The sequence below is a fragment of the Staurois parvus genome, unplaced genomic scaffold, assembly GCF_062004578.1.
Source record: "Staurois parvus isolate SC_StPar_1 unplaced genomic scaffold, SC_StPar_1.0 ptg000078l, whole genome shotgun sequence".
In the NCBI taxonomy this organism is placed as follows: Eukaryota; Metazoa; Chordata; class Amphibia; order Anura; family Ranidae; genus Staurois; species Staurois parvus.
In genome coordinates this window covers 10,438,183-10,456,883 of record NW_028317874.1, presented here as the reverse complement: position 1 = coordinate 10,456,883, position 18,701 = coordinate 10,438,183, and the positions used below count along the sequence as shown (strand labels likewise).

Here is an 18,701-nt window from a genome sequence, read left to right as displayed (position 1 = left end):
AGCCTATAAAAGGTAGCAGGGGCATTTCATGGGGCCCCCTACTGACCCTGGGCTCTCGGGCAGTGGCCAAGTGCTAGAATGGTCAGTCCGCCCCTGTACTGTATGTATTTGAACTGTGTAATAAGATGTTGGCCTTAAAGCCAGAAAGTGTTACAGTTTATGAGTATATATCAGTTAGTTAACAGTTTGTATTTCTCCACATTCTCTTGGGGTGAACTGTGAAAAATAATAAATGTTTTTACATATTTCAGTTGTAAGAACTGTGCGGAAATGATTGTTTCATCTCTTGAAGATCTGCCAACGCAAGGGCTTAGCTGATTTGAAAAGAACTGAATGGATTGCTTATATGGGTTCTAATATTAAATGTTGGTAATTCTAAGGAGATTTTAGAATCTGATTGCAACATGTATGGTCAGCTGTCATTAGTATGCTGTTCATCTATTATGCCTCTTTCACAATGGCATCATCAGTTAAGCTACGTTAAAAACAGATTCACATCAGTTCACATCCATTGTTTTATCCATCTTCCATTCCATTAATATCCATCAATGTTTCTGTTAACATCCATTTCCATTCGTTTTTGCATCTGCTTTTCCATCCATTGACGCCCGTTGTCTTCAGTCTTGGTGATAATAGCCAGGAAGCATTGCTCTTCCCATGCTGCATTGCAGTTTCAGTGAGTGAGTATGTTTCACTTTTTCCTTCTGTGTCCTTGGTGCTAGCGGGTTTGTGCTGCAGTTTAGCAATTAATTCACACAATTTTTGGGACAGCATGACATTGTCATGTTTGGTTTTATGAGGAGAGTCTGAAACAAAATTGTGGCTAAGAGTCGTCGTACATATTGGATCCATCCTATGCTGCTAAAGAGGCCTTCTGAAGGATTTGTGGCTCTGCACTATGCTCATCTCCAACAGTACCTTACAAATTTTTCAACTTCACCAGGATGTCTGTGACCACATTCGACTACTTACTGGACAAGCTGCACCCACAGCTGCATCGAGTACATACCAACATGAGAAGGTGTGTGTCTGCAGATGAATGCCTGTAAGTGGCCTTGAGGTAAGAAGTCATTCATTTTTTTTGTTATTATGGTCTAGTATTGAAATGTAAACAGTACTGTCCTCAAAAAAAAAAAGAAGATATATATATATTATAAAAATAATGTTTTCAAAAATGGTATTTTATACTTAAATGCTGCTGCAGATAGAAGCTAAAAATATATTAATTTCTTTATAGGTTCTTTCAACTGGCCAGTCCTATACCCCATTAAACCATTCCTTCCTACTGGGCATTTCAACTATTTCGAAGATAGTGCATGATACCTGCTTACCTATCTTGGAAGAGCCGTGTCCATCAGCGATGCCATGCCATTCCCAGATGGAAACATGTGGTGAAGAATAGCTGATGGTTTTTGGAATTAGGCAAACTTTCCAAACTGGATAAGAGCCCTTGATGGGAAGCACATTCGCATGCCTGCTGGTTCAGGATCAAGATTTTATAATTAAAAGAAATATTTCTCTTTGGTTCTCATGGCTATCTGTGATAGCAATTATAAATGTATAGCTGTGGAATTTGGGACATATGGTAGCAGTTCTGATTCCAGAGTGTTCCAGGAGTCTGTAATGGGTAGAAGACTGCGAGATGCCCTTCTGCAAGATTGCCTATTCAACATAACGTCTAATCAGCCCCTGCCTGGAACAGAAGGACCTTTCCTGCTGGTAGCGGTTCTGATTCCAGAGTGTTCCAGGAGTCTGTAATGGGTGGAAGACTGCGAGAAGGGCAATTCAACATAACGTCTAATCAGCCCCTGCCTGGAACAGAAGGACCTTTCCTGCTGGTAGCGGTTCTGATTCCAGAGTGTTCCAGGAGTCTGTAACGGGTGGAAGACTGCGAGAAGGGCAATTCAACATAACGTCTGATCAGCCCCTGCCTGGAACAGAAGGACCTTTCCTGCTGGTTGCAGACGAGGCTTTTGCCCTTTCCAGATACTTGCTTAGGCCTTATGTGAAAAGTAATCTGGATGATAAGAAGAGGATCTTTTAACTACAGGCTGAGCCATGCAAGGCAGCTCATTGAATGTGCTTTTAGCATATTGTCAAGTAAATGGCGTGTTTTCCAAACAACCTTGCAACTCAGCCTAGAAAATGCTAAGGTAGTAATTGAAGCCTGCTGCATTCTACATAATATTGTCTGGGATAAGGAGGGAATAAACCTTGAGGAAGAAGCAGAGTTCAACCTGCACTCCGTACAGTAAAGCAGAGTGAGAGAATGGAGCTCATACATAGCCATGCGGGACAAATTTGGGGACTACTTTCTATCTCCAGCAGGAGAGGTTCCATAGCAATACCAATATGTGTGATGTTGTGCAAATTTGTATTTGTATGATTTCCCATAAAAATGTCCTATGATGCCATATGTGAAATAATTAAGTTCTGTTAATTAGATGTTTGCTATTTGTAGGTATTTCATGTTTTATGTTTGATAGAATAAAATACACAAAGTTAACATAATATGTTCAAAACAGATTTGTTTTATTCTGCTTTTCATAACCTGTAGGAACAACTATATAAAATGCACAAAATTTATGCAAAATAAAGGGGTTTTTTTGCTTCAGTTTTTTTTTTCTTTTTATTTATCAAAGCATGTTTTCACAATGCATAAGCCATGCAAACTTAACAAAAAATGTTCTGCTGGTCAGTTACAAATCCTGATAAAAAGGATTGGGAGGCTAGCAAAATGAGGTAGAAAGTTGGAAAGAAGACTCAGAGCTGGATTGTCTAAGTGCTTGTGAACCATCTGAGGAATGTGAGATGGGCTTTGAACTTGGAGGATATGTTGACTGTGAGGACTAAGCAGGAAAGGAAATAACATAAGGAATCGCCTGGGTATGGTGCATAGATCTGTATGAATTAAAAGGGGATTTTGGATAAGGTGGACTCTGATACTGATATTGGTGTTATGGCCTCTGAGGGGGATCACTCTGGCTAATATTAGGCAATGGACTTCCTGACATGGCAGCTCTAACACATCCTCCCACATAATTAAATATACCCAGATGGATCCTCAACTTCTTCTCTACTGGAGCTTTTTCTAGCACATGATAAATTGTCCTCAAAAAGGATGCATTTGTGTTATTGGGATCACAGAATGGATCCTTTCTCTCCTGTCTTCTAGAGGTGGTCATCTTGTCCATGAAGGACTTTATGGCTTTGTCCATCTCATTATTTTCAGGCCTTTTCCCATGTTGAGAGTATCTTCATGTTGTAGGCCTGTCATGACTAATCTGTAGAGGATAATATGCTAATGATGCCTTGGTGTACATCTGTTTATGCTTATTGTTCAAAATGTATACTTACATGTACGTATATTTGTGAAGAGCTTGGACATGATGTCTCCACCACAGACTGGGACCTCTTGTATAATGGCTTCCTCACCTCCCTCCACTGCTTGTGTCTCATCAAGGTTTTCTTCAGTGTTGACCTTCTGAGATGTTTGACAATGTACTAAAGATAACAGGAATTGAACATATTGTCACAAAACCTTACCATAGAGAGACCAACCATTTTTCACTTTCCAGATGACGCATCCAAACTTCACTTACGATTTAACGTCCATGACTTTTCTTAGGAATGACAACATTTCAAAGTAGACTGATTTTTTCTTTGTTTTGTAGCTCCAGAACCGCTTCAACTCTCTAATGTCTCATCCTTCAAATCTCTTCTAAACTGGATTCTGAGAGAACGCCATCTGGTGTTAATGTCATTTCCTGTAAGACACAATGAGCAATATGTTGAATAAAAGGGGGTAAAGCAAAAAATCTATAACCACTAGTACTCTCCTCCAGTCTGTGTAGGAGTTAACATGCCCTTGACCTTTCACAAATATTCTGAACTTCATGTGCACAGGATGCTGTATATAAATCAACATATTCAGATGAACATCATTGCAGTGCTAAGCTGGAACACATAGAAGATTTTTAGCCTCTAAGGTTTACCACAAACTCTTGGCGTGCAACAAGGGCAGCTTGTGTTGAGATGGACACAGCAATGATGTCCTTCATGGAGGAGATGCGTACTTCATCAATCAAATCAGAAAGGATTTGCACTGACCTCAAATTCATATGCATTACTACAAAAGTAAACTCACAATACATACAGTTAGACTTCTACTGTACATGCTTTTGCTCAGCTGCAGTGAGAGACTGAACAGTACATTACTGTCATGTGATTTGCAAGTCCAACTTTTCTTTATCAAATAATAATGCCATGATCACAGCAAAACACTGAGTTATTGGGAGCATACTGCAGATATGTGACACCTACCACGTTTATAACTCTGGCAGTCATGTGGGACCAATTTGGTGTTACAATTTTATATATTTCTTCCCACAGTTGCTGTGCTCCCGGCATGATGTGTCCCACAAGCCCAGCATTTCATGCACCAGGTTTATTAGGTGCTCCTGGGAAACGTCTTTGGCCATGTTCTTCATGTCCAGGAAGTACATATACTTCCTACAGTAAAGACCACTACCTGGGTCATAGGTTGACTTCACAAACAATACATTAAAAAAACATAATTTATTCAAAACTAATCTTAATTGAGCGGCCTTTAACGTCTCCGTTAACGTCCGTTAATGTCTGTTCACGTCAGTTTTAACAGATCTGAATGTAGCCTTGTACATTAAAAAAAACATACCAGAATGTCCGTTAACACCCAGTTGTCCATAGGAATGCATTGCCATCCATTTGTCATCCGTTCATGGATGGATGAAAAACAGATAGACGGTCCACTCGTGTGAAAGTGGTCTTAGATTTAAATTTCCAGTTAGCTTCATGAAAAGTTGAAATTGTTTAAATCCTCCTGGACAGTACCAGATGTTTTTAAACACCGTTTTACTGGACTACCAACTACTTCATTCTTAAATCCCATCTGTAATTTAAAGGGTAAATTACAATGCAAGTTGCCAGTGAGAATTCGTATGCACTTAAACCTTGGATAAGGCAATTACATCCTGATTGCCCATGTACTATGTCTCTATTCTTACAACTAAATCACTGTGTTTTGCTCTGTTACTATTACCTATGCAGTGCCTTTTGCTCTTTTGCTTTACAATTAGTGATGATGTAACCAATATCATGAACAAAGTACAGTTCTTTTAGGGTATGTCTGCTCCATAATATACTACAAAATAAATACATCATTTTTTATGACTTGAGATTTATTTGTTTAATTAATCATTTGATTTATCTAGTATTATCATTATATTTATTTGCAATCATTTTCATCATTCTTCAGATATAAATGTGGTCAGTTCTAACAAAGGACACTGTTTCATAAAACAGTCTTTTTTTGTTTAATTTATCAATAATGTGAAAAGCATCAGGGTTTTGGAGACAAGCAGCACCTTAGACTTTAACATACAAAATATTTAGTGGTCAATAACAGCATTTAAGTCCCCTTTACTGTATAGTCACGATATATAATCAGTTGGCACTGTTTTGTAATTTTGTTATAGATATTGTTTTTATCAACTTTGATCCTGTTTAAAGCACTTCAATGCATTATGGAGTATCTGGTAAATTATCTCTTCAATAAAATACTATTAATAATCTGTTTTTATTATAGGAATCATATTGTGGTTACATTTCATTTTTTTTGTATAAGGTAACTGGAACAATTGCCACTTTTGTTTTGCTGACCTTCACAAAGCATAGGGATGTTTCAATACAAATGCCTTGTATTTGGCCAGGTGATCTAATCTGTGATGTTACATAACAATGGTTTCCCTGCACTGCTCTTCCATGGTAGATCTTCTTGTTGAGGTACCTTCTTGCCTGACACATTCTGCTATATTTTAAATAAAAGCAAAGGGGTGGGGGGCAAAGTCAGTGGCTGCATCAAATCAGCGGCTATTGATCAGTGTATTCTGAAAGGGGAGGAGTCCATTGTCAAAATACAATGCCACAGCAGGAAGGATTCCTCTATTCACCCCATTTGTATGGATAGGAGGATCTGTTTATTTATTCTAATTCTGCCTGTAGGTGGAATGAAAAAAAAATATTCAAGTGGAACTACACTGCACCTGAGCACCACAAACCAAAAATGATATTTAATTCATTTTTAATATTCAAAGCAAACTCAGCCATCCATCCATGTCTCCATGCTTTATTTTGCTAAGAAGTTATTTTGAAAAACACCCCCTGGCATTTCTGGCAGTGGCCACTTGAGTAAAGGTGGATGGTTCAGATAGCATTTACTGTACTTCCTGGAATCCATCTGCCCTTAGCTCAAACTTTGGCTGAACTGAGAACCCTCCCTCCCCTCCTGAAGACTGCTGGGATGTTTGACATCATATGCCTAGGCATTGAAACCAGGAAGCAAAAAAAGTTTAAAACAAGTAACTATGTTTTACCTTCCTATCCATTTACTAGTACTAGCAGCATAAGGATTAAAAACAGTCAATTCTGATTGAGAGAGTGAAGTTCTTCTTTCAGTTGGCAGCCTTATGCCCGGCCACACTATCAGTATTTTTCATTCAACCCAGTAAGCTATATGAAAAAAACTGAATATTTTTACATCGATCTCCCCGCTGAGCTATTGTGTACTGACAAGGGGACTGCCCCCCCCCCCACCAGAACACATCGGTCTGCGCACACAGCCATTAGATTGGTTTTCCAGCATGCCCATTCAACAGAAGTTGGCCATACAGCCGGCTTCTGTCAAACTGGCTGGTGCACACACTGGCTGAATATCAGCCAGTATTGGCCGGTTCAAAAGCAACCGGAAGATTTTCAGCCAGTGTGTACAGGCCTTTAGTGTTTTCACCTGAAAAAGTCTGTTATCTGTAAAGGTGTGGGGGGTATTTGTCCCCTACCATCCTTTAGTACAGACAAGGGATCGGCCCGTTATCTGACATATCTAGAATCTAACCACAAAATAAAGGGTTCTAAACAACAGATGTCTATGATTGAATCTGTTTTATGTTTTAGCTGGTTTTAATTAGACATAAAGATAGATCATGGCACTGCTACATAAACAGTCAAAGATACAGTGTACAGATAGTGTATATATCATACAATGTGGTCAGACAGGCATGCATTGAAGAATAGGTATGCAGATACCAGAGCTAAATCATAAGAACTCACATACTAATGTTCAGTGACGCTCCAGCCATGCATTATGGATATAATATGAGCATCAGTCTTTCCTTAGAGGTCTGTGCTGTAGATATAACAAGTATAAATTATACTGATTAGTATAAAAAGAGGTGAAAAGAGCGGGAAAGAGGGGGAAGGAAAGTAGTATAGAAAAAGGGATGAAAGAAAAAAAGAGTGCGAAGCTTGACCTTAGACAATGTTATTGTACCTTATAGTGGATGACAAGAAGTTCCGTTATATAGACTATACTTCAAGAGGGCAAATATATCAGAGTTTTGTCTTCAAGGCATCTGTAGAAGAAAAGTGTATCCACATGGTCCATTGGGCCTGGAAGGGGTCTAGAGTGTTTGTATTAGAAGCTAAAACTTCCTTCATTCTCATTTTATCAATCACTGTACTGACCCACAGTGAAAGAGAAGTTAAAGAGGTTGTTTTCCAAAAGTTTGGAATAAGTTGGCTTGCTGCTGTAATGAAATGTCAAAGTAATATATTTTTACTAGATAGATAAAGAAAAATGCTTTCTTGGGGGAGAGGAGTGATAAATCATCATAAATTTCATTATGAATGTCACAAATCTTGTTAAAAAGATATTGATCTTTGGCCATTCCCACCATATGTCTGAAAAAGTCAGGAAAATATGGAGCATGGATACAGAGAGCCTATACCACCTAAATAGTATTTTATATTTTTTTTTCCTGAGTGTAACATGAAATAAAGGATTATGTTGCCTTGCATTGTCTGTTGCTTTACATTTTCAGTGAGATAAAAAGTTTAAATTAATTTAAATTTTTAGATTACCTATTGATAAATCTGTAGACTTGTGGTCTATTTCTTCCTACAATATTTTTACATGTAATAGAGTATCATATATATTGAGTAAGGTTTATGTTTACAAAATCATAAGCAAAGGTGCCAGTAGCAAAAAGGTTTGAAGAATGTCATGTGTTACAACTAAACTCACATGAGATTTTACATCTGACAATCAAGAAATAGATTTGTAAAAAAAAATTGTGTTAGTATTTTTTTCATTTTAAAATGAAAATGAAAAAATGGACAGGTGAGAAAATATGATGGCGTACTGGCAACAAGTTCAAGTTTTCATAAGCCAGTTTTTCTGCAGACCTTGGTCTGTTGCAAATCTTGCTTTTCTGAAAATGACTGCATTTTTAAAGATTGACTCGGAATGGAATGTTTCTCATTGGCTGTTCATATTCAATTTCAGTGCCGTAAAGTGTATGTAAATGTTAAAAATAAATTATTTTCTTTTGCAGGTAAAAGCATCTCCTGAAATTCAATTAATTCCTTATTAATTCAGCATCCTACATAAAATTAGCAACCAATTTGTTCACAAGCTAACAATAAAATAAGATCATTGTAAACAACAAATGCAATAAATAAACACATAATGTAAAAAATGTGCATTGTTGTCTGATTAGGCAAAGCAACTTCTTTAGCAACTTACCTCATTTTCTTATATTACTGACTTTCTCAAAGTGATATAACAAACTTATTAGAGAATCAATGGTTAGGCCTTTCACCGAAAAGAGTTTTACATTATTGCAGATTTTACCTTGCTCTTTTTTCCTTGTTGTTTTCTATGATGTTGTGTGTTTCGTTGGTGAGAATGTAGCTGGCATAGTGTGAATATAACACTTGTTATACACACTATAAAAACCTGATTGCTTAGTAACAGCTATAATGTTCTGTAGATAAAGTGTTACAGGGCAGAATTTAGGAATATACAATTATTGTTTGCACAAATTGCATACACGATGCCTGTCATTTATTATAGCACATAATATAAATGTAATCATGGTAAAACCTTCTTCAACCATGTTTATAACATTTTTGAAAAAGTATTATTATTATTTTTCTTATTATTATTATTTTATTAATAATAATAAAAAAAAAATATTTTGTTTTGTTATAGCTGAAAATAATATAATTACTCTTTACTCTGTTTCATTTTCTTAAAAACATTTTTTAATAATATGAAAATACTTTCTTGGTATTACTCAAATTATTTCCTATTGCTATGGTGTATGTGTTGCAAACAATTTTAAATGTTATTGCATATAACAACTTGTTTTAATTAAATAATTTCCTGTATTTCTTAAAAAAAAAAGGAAATTTTAGTAATTCAACCTTTATAAATACATAGAATTTTGGGATGTTTTACCTGCACTAGAGTTTGTAATATACTGTATATGTGCTTCTAAATATTTCAGTAATAAATAAGCAAACTTTAAAACACACTTTAAAAAAAACTTGCCATTTTTCATGGTTAAAATAAGCTGTCAGTGTCCAGCCAGTGTGTCCTGGCTAAAGAGTGTGTGAGACGGCACTTGTTCCACATCATGATACTTACAACCCTGCACAAAGACTACTATGAACAAAAAGAGCCAGTGTTTAACAGGATAATTCTTACATTCATTCGTATTTCTATTTTCTACTTCCTATGCTTTTTTTGTCCGTGACAAGTTTTTTTTTCTCTTGGTATCCTTTCTTCCCCTTTCTGTTTTACAACCATGCTTTGTTACCCACAAAAAATGTCTGGAGTTTCTTGTCTTCTGAAAAAGAACCAGTAAAAAGGGGAGTGGGGCAGCAATGCTGAGCATGCATGCAGAACATCCCAATCTGTTTTTGTGCATTGAGTTGGTGAGGGGGCAGCAGGGAACATGCAGCTAGTCTTATTTGGATAATAGGAGGTTGGACAGCTGGGGACCCACAACAAAAGATTCACTCTTCTGCCAGTTCTGTTTACTTAGTGTTGTTTCTGACCCCTGTGTAAGACTCGCTTCTAATACATATGCTTATCAAACCATTATAATTAGCTTTTCTTTTTTTAACAGTGTACACTATTTCTGCATTGATACAAAACAAATAACTGACTTTACGATATTACTGCTTATGTTTTCTCTAGCTTTAAGCTCTAATAAAAATGCAGTGACAACAAGAGTATTATTTTCACATAAAAATCAGGATAAATGTAAAATAGCTCAGTATGTTTTATATAGTTTGTATATTCATATAAGTGAGTATTAAAAAAATAAAGATTTATGAATTAAATGAAAATGGTAAATTTTATTTTCTGTTATCTATGAATGTAAATGTTATACCAGCTAAGCAAATTTTTGCTCAATTCTAACAGTCGAGTTGTGGGAAAAAAAATCTTAACAGAGGGTCATTTACTAAGGGTATTGAGTTTTATGCTGAATCAATACATTTGTAATAACTTTTAACAGCCAAATCAAGTATGAAAAAAATGTTATTCTGAGCCAGCATTTTTTTAGCTTAGCTTTTTGTATTCATCACACAACATGGTTAGCAAAATATATTAAATATAATAACTAATATTAAATACATTTCAGTTTCTTTAAAAGAAAATTTATTACAAATGAAGCAAGATCATAACATTGTAGAGTAGACTAAACCAACACAGAACTTTTCCATTGCCAGAAAACATGCAGTTAAAAAAATTTTGGCATTTTTTTTTTTAAATATCTGTTCCAAAGTTACATGTAACTGAGAGTTCTAGCCACTTCTCTATTGTGGACACCAGAGAATACTATTCAAAGTGAGTGCACAAAAAGTTCACTTTTAGTATTGCAGTATAGCATTAACCTGGACCTGTCAAAAAGAAAATTGTGATCCTGTTAGTTGACTCGTTTACAAGATTGTGTATTTATTGGTGTAATTCACAACACAGTTCAACCATGACAGGTCCAAGAGGATCTGTATTTCTTGGTAAGAAAAATGTGATAGACTCCATGGAATAGCGTGAGAAAAAAAATTAAAAAGTTAATTAATTTTTATATAAGACATTCTTTACATTAACTGTTCTATGTCATGTAAGCCTTTTTTTTTACTGTAAATGTTTATTTCTTTTTAAAACATATTTCTTGTGATGGAGGTCAAGCCCTGATGCATCACAAGTTTTGCACATAGTTAGGATTTTGATGAGTACATTTAAAAAGAAAAGTCATCCTGGCTTACAAGTGTGAAAATTGGGACAATCATGTTTAAAATCTGATAACTGCAATACAGTTCAGTCATCTGTAGTTTTGAGTTTCTTAGTTAGAGCAGATCACATTTTTATAAAGCAAACTGAAACATGGCAGAAATCCGTTTTGCTTTTTGATCACTTTTACTTTTTGAATTTGAGTGACTGTCAAATTGACTGGCTAATGGCTAATGACTGGCTAATTCATGGTCTTGTTGCCTCTTATTTAGATCTCCTACACTTTTGCAGAAAGTTGTTGTTGATGCTTTTAACACTGCTCTGTACTTATGCATTACTGCAAAATATTCAACCTGGCCACAACCAGAAATGTATATTTTATATATTATTATATTATAGCTTTAATCGTGGCACTGGAAAAACTGGACAAAACATCTTCAGTAATGAAAATGTACTTAAGATTAATATAACATTGATTCTTAACTGACCATTTTGAAAGAAAACGTTGTAATTCTGCTAAGACTCAGAAACTGCTGCTCTGTATAAGGCACAGGCATTTATATGTCAGGCCATTCTTACTCTGAAACTTTCTTGTAATGATTAAACTTGTCCATCCCTTACTATCTCTTGTGCTATTCCATTGAGCCTGTCCTAGGTATATGGAGAGTAGGGTCAGGAAGGAGCAAGTAGGCAAGCTCAAAGCTATGTTGAAGTGTTGGATCTTTAACTGTCAGAAGGTCAGCATTCGGCTGTAATGTCAGGGTGATGGAGGCTGCTGCTAGTATGTATAGGCACCTCTAGGAGCAAGCACTTTATACCTGACAGCAGTTACTTTTTTTAATATAATAACTGAGTTGTTTTAAAAGAATAAACATGGTATCATTATAAATTAGATCAAGTTAGGAAAAATAATAGAAAAATTACTGGTTGTTCTTAAATCGCCTCTGTCAGTATTTTTAAAAGATAAAATGAAGAAGTTCCTGGAATACATACAATTAATACTTATCTGTCTCACTGCCTGTGCTGCCAAACTCCTCTGGGTTAAAGAAAGATATTCAGCATCCAGCACACTTCTGTAAGTGTCAGGGTCTGTATCTCCCACTGTTCTTACACCCAACAGAATGCAGAAGCCTCAAAGTGCAGTGAAATATACCAGCATCTGACACTCCAGGAAGTGTGCAAGTTTCTGGACATCTTTCAGCAAGCTAAACCCAGCTGAATTTGGCCACAGACGCAATGAGGCAGGGATTGCTTCTTTTCATATTTTGGTCACTTTAAGTAATGGGTACAACCTGAATGCTTGCTGAACAATCACACTTGATAATTTGCACATTTTACACAAGTAGCTCAGGAAAGCACTCTCAATATATAATAAAGATAAATAAAAAATACATTTTAGCCCCAAAAATATACTTTTTGCTCATGTAAAGTTATTATCCTCATAACAAAAGAGTTGTTAAAGTGAAAGTAAATTTAAGTTGTTATAAGAGCTTTTAAAGAGAATCTGTTACTATTTAAAAAAAAAGGAACACTAAGCAGTGCCTGAAAAGAAAAGGTTTTTACATTTTCCACTCCCACTACTGTGGCTGTAAAACCCCATTGTTTTCCAGATCAAAAGCTTGCTGAAAAATCTTTCACATTCAACCTTTCCAGGGGCATCAGATGCCTGCCCCCCCCTGTGATCTGTGATTTTATTAGGACACAGTAGGGATTTAGGGACTGGCAAAAGGATCCACAGAGTGCACGGGGGCCAGGTGTACAGCACACCTGGAAGTGTGTCAGATGCTTAGGAATTTTCAGCAAGATCATCCCTAGAAGATAATGGAGTTGTTATTTATTTTATTCTATTTATTTCAGGTACTTATATAGCTCCATCATTTCTACGCAGCGCTTTACATATATATTGTACATTCACATCAGTCCCTAACCCTCAAGTGGTGTACAATCTAAGGTCCCTAACTCACATTCATACAAACACATACTAAGGCCAATTTAGACAGGATCCAATTAACCTACCAGCATGTCTTTGGAGTTTGGTAATATGGGCAGTGGGAGGGGTAATCAATAAACCTTTACTTTGTAGGCATTGCTTAGTCTTACTTTTATAAAAATAGAAAAAAAACAGAAGAGATGCTTAACTACCTTTTGCAGTTTTTTATGCTTATTTTTCATGTACTTAGCTAAATAAAGTTTTCCTGAATTTGGTTTAATGGGGTGTTACGTTTTCTTACACACTTCATGTCCACAGAGGAAACCTAAGTTAACTCCGGTTAACTTAAATGGTTGGTAAGAGGGAACAGGCAACTCTACCATTCTTGATAAAATGAGGAATAATTCAGTTTCTGTTTAAACTTTTTTTCAAATACCTTTTACATAAAGTAAGATTTAACTTAAAGCAAAACTACAAATAGCTAAACACAGTTGACTGGCCAAGAGATGTATTGTTCTGTACAGCCAATTATGTCATTTACAGATATTTCCACATGGTCAGCCTGAAAAGTGATATACATTGTTCCCAATTAAGCAATTCCTCCACCTGGTTCAACTTTCTATGTTACCTGTCCTCTCACAGCCTTCCACTGGACATATACAGTATGAGACTGGAATTTATTTTTTTAACAGTGTGTTTTTCTGTTTGCCTGGAGTCCACATAAAGGATTAGTTTATGCCAGTTTGGGACACCAGGCTTGCAATAGAAACATGAACGGGAATGCACACTTTGACAGCTAATCACAGTGGTCACGTGATCAGGCACACCTTCCCATCCCTGGACATTAAAGCCTATGTATGCTGGGGCTGTGAGGGAAGGAGTTAAGGAGTAAAGTTTTTATATGAATTATTATAATAAATAAAAGATATATGATTTTATGTAATTAATTGTAATGAATATAACAGATTAACAACTCACAAATCCTCAATTAAGAAAAAATGTGCCTAGTGCTCTATCCTGATGTATTTCTATTTCTGTTGCATTACTTCTTCTAATCTGTCATACTGTATTCTGCATGAGCATCTAGTAAGTTTATTACAGAAATATCCTTTTCCCTAAATAACAAGAAAGCTATCAGTATTATAGTTGTTGCTTGGAATTCTTAGTTGCTAGCTAAATTCATTAATTATTGTTTTTTTTTAAATATCGTTTAACTTTGATTTTTAAAACAAGTAACATTGTAATGTTTTAAATAGTGAACTAGATCCCCAAAAGTTTGCTTTGAGAAATATGGCATTCTTTTACATAACTTGTACTGTGACATCCTCACTCTACATAATAAATGTCTACAACAATGATTTATGACTGTGACACCCCTCTGTAATCTGTAATATCCTAATGTACTACTGTAGGAAGTCCAGTATTCACGTTATGAACACATCATTTTAAACAGTGCTCTCTTCTGTTAATATATTGAATTCAAGATGGTAACATAGGCCACTTTCAAAACTAATCATTATATGGCCAATGTCATCATTTCAGGCTAAGGAACCTAAACTCCCCAGGTGTAGGTAAACCACAAGCCCCAGCATGCTCTGCCAGCCTTCCTTGTAATGAGTAGAACAATAATGGATATCCTAGGTCACTGTTACATCACATCAGCAATTTGCCGAGCTTTAACATCCCTCGCTGTCTGAGAAGCTGATAACCATCAATTAGACCTTACTAAACATCAGAATCTCAAGGTAATGCATGCTGCGTGTAAGTCAACTCAACGAAAGTTGGAGCAAAGTCAACAAATTCAAACCCAGGTGCTGCTAAATGCAATTAATGACTCTAATGTATCTAAGTACAACCCTCAACCTTCATATTTTAACAAAACTTCTCAGATTCCAAAGAAAATATAAGTTTTTCTATATTAAACACAATTCTATTCATAACAAATCAGATGTTTTGGAAGATCAGATAGTAAATCAGATTTCCCTTCATTATTTGAAGGAAGCAGATCTGCCAACCTGGTCTGCAATGTTCAAACATCCTTTGTAAATAACCATTTATACAGCCTTAGTACAGAAAATCCCTGTACGTTGCTTAAAAGAAAAAAGATCTGATCAACTTTTTCCACCTTTAAAAAAAATTCACCATGCTTTGCCAATAACCCCCATAATAAAAACATGGTAAGAGTAGTGTTGTCTTCATAGAAGAAAGTCATTATGTACAGAATGATTACCTATTGCTATTTGCCAAATCAGCTGACATTCCTTAGCACTGTGCATTGCTTACAATTGGAAGCTAGACTAACATATTTTGAAAATAAGGCAACTTAGTGGCTTTTGGGACTGAGATCAAGGAGCTAATAAATCTCAGCAAGGAGTGCTGTTTTTTTATTAGGTAGAATATGATTAAGGAATTGGAGCTATTTTCATGTTAAGTGATAAATTGAGTTTCAAGGCTAAAGTATAACTAAAGGCAAAACGTTATTTTTAGTTTTGGTTAGAGTAGAGATGGATTAGAACACCTTCTAAGTTTTCATTCCTACCTTTACCCTTGTTAGAAAGATTCACCCCCTCTATTTGTCCTGTTTACAGTTATCATGAAAAGTGAAATTGCAAGAAAATACCCAATTTTGGGTTGTCCCTAGAAAGGTAATAGAGGGGAAATCTTCCAATGGGGACACTAGTTCTGGTGACCTGGGGGGGCCCCAATGGACTCCCTTAATTTCCAGGTATTTCCTCTCACTTTCTGTTTTAGCTATAGGACAGGAAGTGAACGGAAATCTCCCAAATGGGACACAGATGGCAAAAAACTGACAGGGGGTTATAACCCTCCCTTACTGTATCCAAAATGAAAAATGTTTTGCCTAAAGTTTTACTTTAAGTGTTAGAGTTAGAGTAAGGATAAGTATTAGGTGTTAGCAAACAGCTAAAGGCTGCCATTAATAGCTGTCAGCACTTCTCATACTGACAAGTGTTGATTTTTTAATTGATTATTGTCAAAGGAGCCAGATGAAAAATTGTCAGCTGAACAGCAACTGCATCCAGTAAGAGGGGTGGTTATTAGAATACCATAGCCAATAGATATGAGTCCCCCATTGACAATGGTTAGCATGGAGGAATCTATTAGAATTATATATTTTCTTTTAAAATGTAATCTGTGTGGGTATGGCTAGGTTACGTTTCTATTAGATTTTCAGGTTCAGTGTTGGGGTTCAGGTTGAAGGGAAAACTGCAAAATGCAAATTTATCGTAACAAAAATATGGAATAGCAAACATATTTCTACACATACAGTATACACTCTATTTTCCCTTTAAGTGATTTCAGGCACCAAATACCTTACACAGAACAAACATGATAGATAAAAGTTAAAGTTTTAAGCATTTCATTACAAATTCCTAAAAAAACAAATCATTCTACTCCTCCAAAGGCTTATGTTTTGGCTTTCTAGAGCAGCTTATAGAAGAGAACCCTGTACATCATTATGAGGCCAGTTGACTTGGATAGTCTGGGGAAAATTGCCCTGGCTGAACAGCAATTATGCATGTTACCTATGAAAAACAGCTTTCAAAAGGTCTGTTCATTAGGTAACATCCCACCTGTATGACCAACTTTGGCACTAGATCCAGATGAATGTTTACATCATTGGCACTATGAATTATTAAAGCTTCCTTTTTGCTAGTTTGTGAATTTTTGTTTTTTTCTGTCTGCAGAGTGGCATGAATATGAATAAAAAGCTTATCTATGAAACTTTTATCAAAGCTGCCAGTTATATTGGGTGGTTTTTAAATCACAAATCATTTTGAAATTCAGGCAATAGTGGAAATACACTTGGACTTGGAATTAAAGGTAGCACTGGCATATAAAACACACATCCCAGCAAACATTGCTATGGGTTTCTAAAGACTTGGCAGACCACAGAAGTTGAAAGGAAACCATCAGTTCCCATTCCTAATCATTTCTATGTTCAAACACATTGCTGCATATTTAGCCAAACAGGGATTTGTTTTGCCAGCTCTAACCAGGGAGAGTTGAATCTGTCGCCTTCCACTATTGTTCTTTGCATTATCCTTTGATAATCACCTATATTTTCATGTCTGTAAAAAGGAAATCTGCCTCTATGGAGAGAATGCACAAAATCTGCATTCTACAGGAAGGTTATGTCCACTTTCTTCCATTATTGTTAGTATTTGCATGCATGGCACAATGATTACTTCCAGAACCCGCCCAGGGATATGGGAACAAGGTGTGTAATAAATATTACTTTTAAAAGTTGATAGTTTCACTGCCCTGAAATCATCACTGTCAGTCTTTTAAGTAAATGTGTCATACAAAATGCTCAGAAATGACAAGGTTGATAATTTATATGTGATTATTGAACTGACTGCTGTACTTATAATTCTGTTCAGGAACACAACTCTTAGGATGTTTAGAGCATACTTTAAGTAAGGTGCATGTGTTTGAGCCTATGCTTCTTTCAGTCAAGTTAGAAGAAAATTTCTATTTCCCTTTTTACCCTATTGGGACCCTTATGTGAAAACAGGTTCACTGAATTTTTGTAAAACTTATGCCCTTCTGTAAATCATTCTCAATCAATAAAACAGATGTGTGTTGAAAGTGGTTTGGAAGTAGCTCTGATGTGCTTTGATCTGAAAAATTCTAAATAGAAAGATCAAACCTTACATCGATAAACATAGACTTATTCACTGCTTCACATGGAAGACCAAATGGTCTATCGAGTCTGCCCCACTTATTTTTGTTTTATTTTATTTATATACAGTATGGGTTTTTTTTCGCTGTTTTGTAGGTGTTTTTTTTTAGCTTTTTGTATAGACCTATTTTTGTCCCAAACATGTTTGAAGCCACTTACTGTTTACTGACTTACTACCTCTGCTGGAAGTCTGTTGGATTCCAAGTATAAACTACTGTTTTGGTAAAATAATTCTTAGTTTTGAACTTTCCTGTTAGTTTAACCCTATGACAGATATACTGCTACAAGGCAGCAGGGGTGTGCAAAATCATGTATATGTATGTGATTTTGCATTTCCAGGTAGGGGGCGCGTGGAAGCCGCATGCGCACCCTACCCATGCCGCCATTCGTGGCCACGGCTGTCAATCACCGGGTCCGGGCCGGTGATTACCCGCGCTGGCCTCCCGGTGATTACCGAGCATCTCCGATGCAGAGGAGGACTGTTTTGTTTACTAACAGTCCTCCTCCCTGTCAGCTCGGGCACACTGCTGTGGATGGCTGTGCACAGCACAGCCATCCACAGCAGTGTGATTACAGTGAAGCAAACAGACACCGCCCCCCAGCAAACACTCCCAGCACACAGTTAACCCTTTGACCGCCCCTCATGTTAACCCCTTCCTGCCCAGTGCATTTTTTTAGCACTGATCACTGTATTGGTGTCACTGGGGATGCCAGTGACACCAAGTCAGTTCCTCACAGTGTGAGAATGTCCGCTGAAGACCTGCAGTCCCACTATAAGTCGCTGATTGCCGTCATTACTAGTAAAAAAAAATTCCAGTATCTATACCGCCATTTGTAAACACTATAACATTCACGTAAACCAAATAATTTACACGTATTGGGATTTTTTTTTTTAGCAAAGACATGTAGCAAAATACATTTTGGCCTAAATTAATGATGAAATTTAA

At 36.3% G+C, this 18,701-nt stretch overlaps 1 long non-coding RNA gene across 1 annotated transcript in view; it reads right to left on the bottom strand.

The window, feature by feature from the left end:
* Positions 1 to 2,543: 2,543 nt before the first annotated feature.
* The window catches only part of LOC149469261 (uncharacterized), a 43,046-nt gene continuing 26,888 nt past the window's right edge, over positions 2,544 to 18,701 (bottom strand). The window contains exons 2-3 of the long non-coding RNA XR_016311625.1: positions 3,603 to 3,767; positions 2,544 to 3,504 (exon numbers count right to left, since the gene is read on the bottom strand). This is a non-coding gene — a long non-coding RNA (uncharacterized LOC149469261). The remainder of the gene's footprint in view (positions 3,505 to 3,602; positions 3,768 to 18,701) is intronic.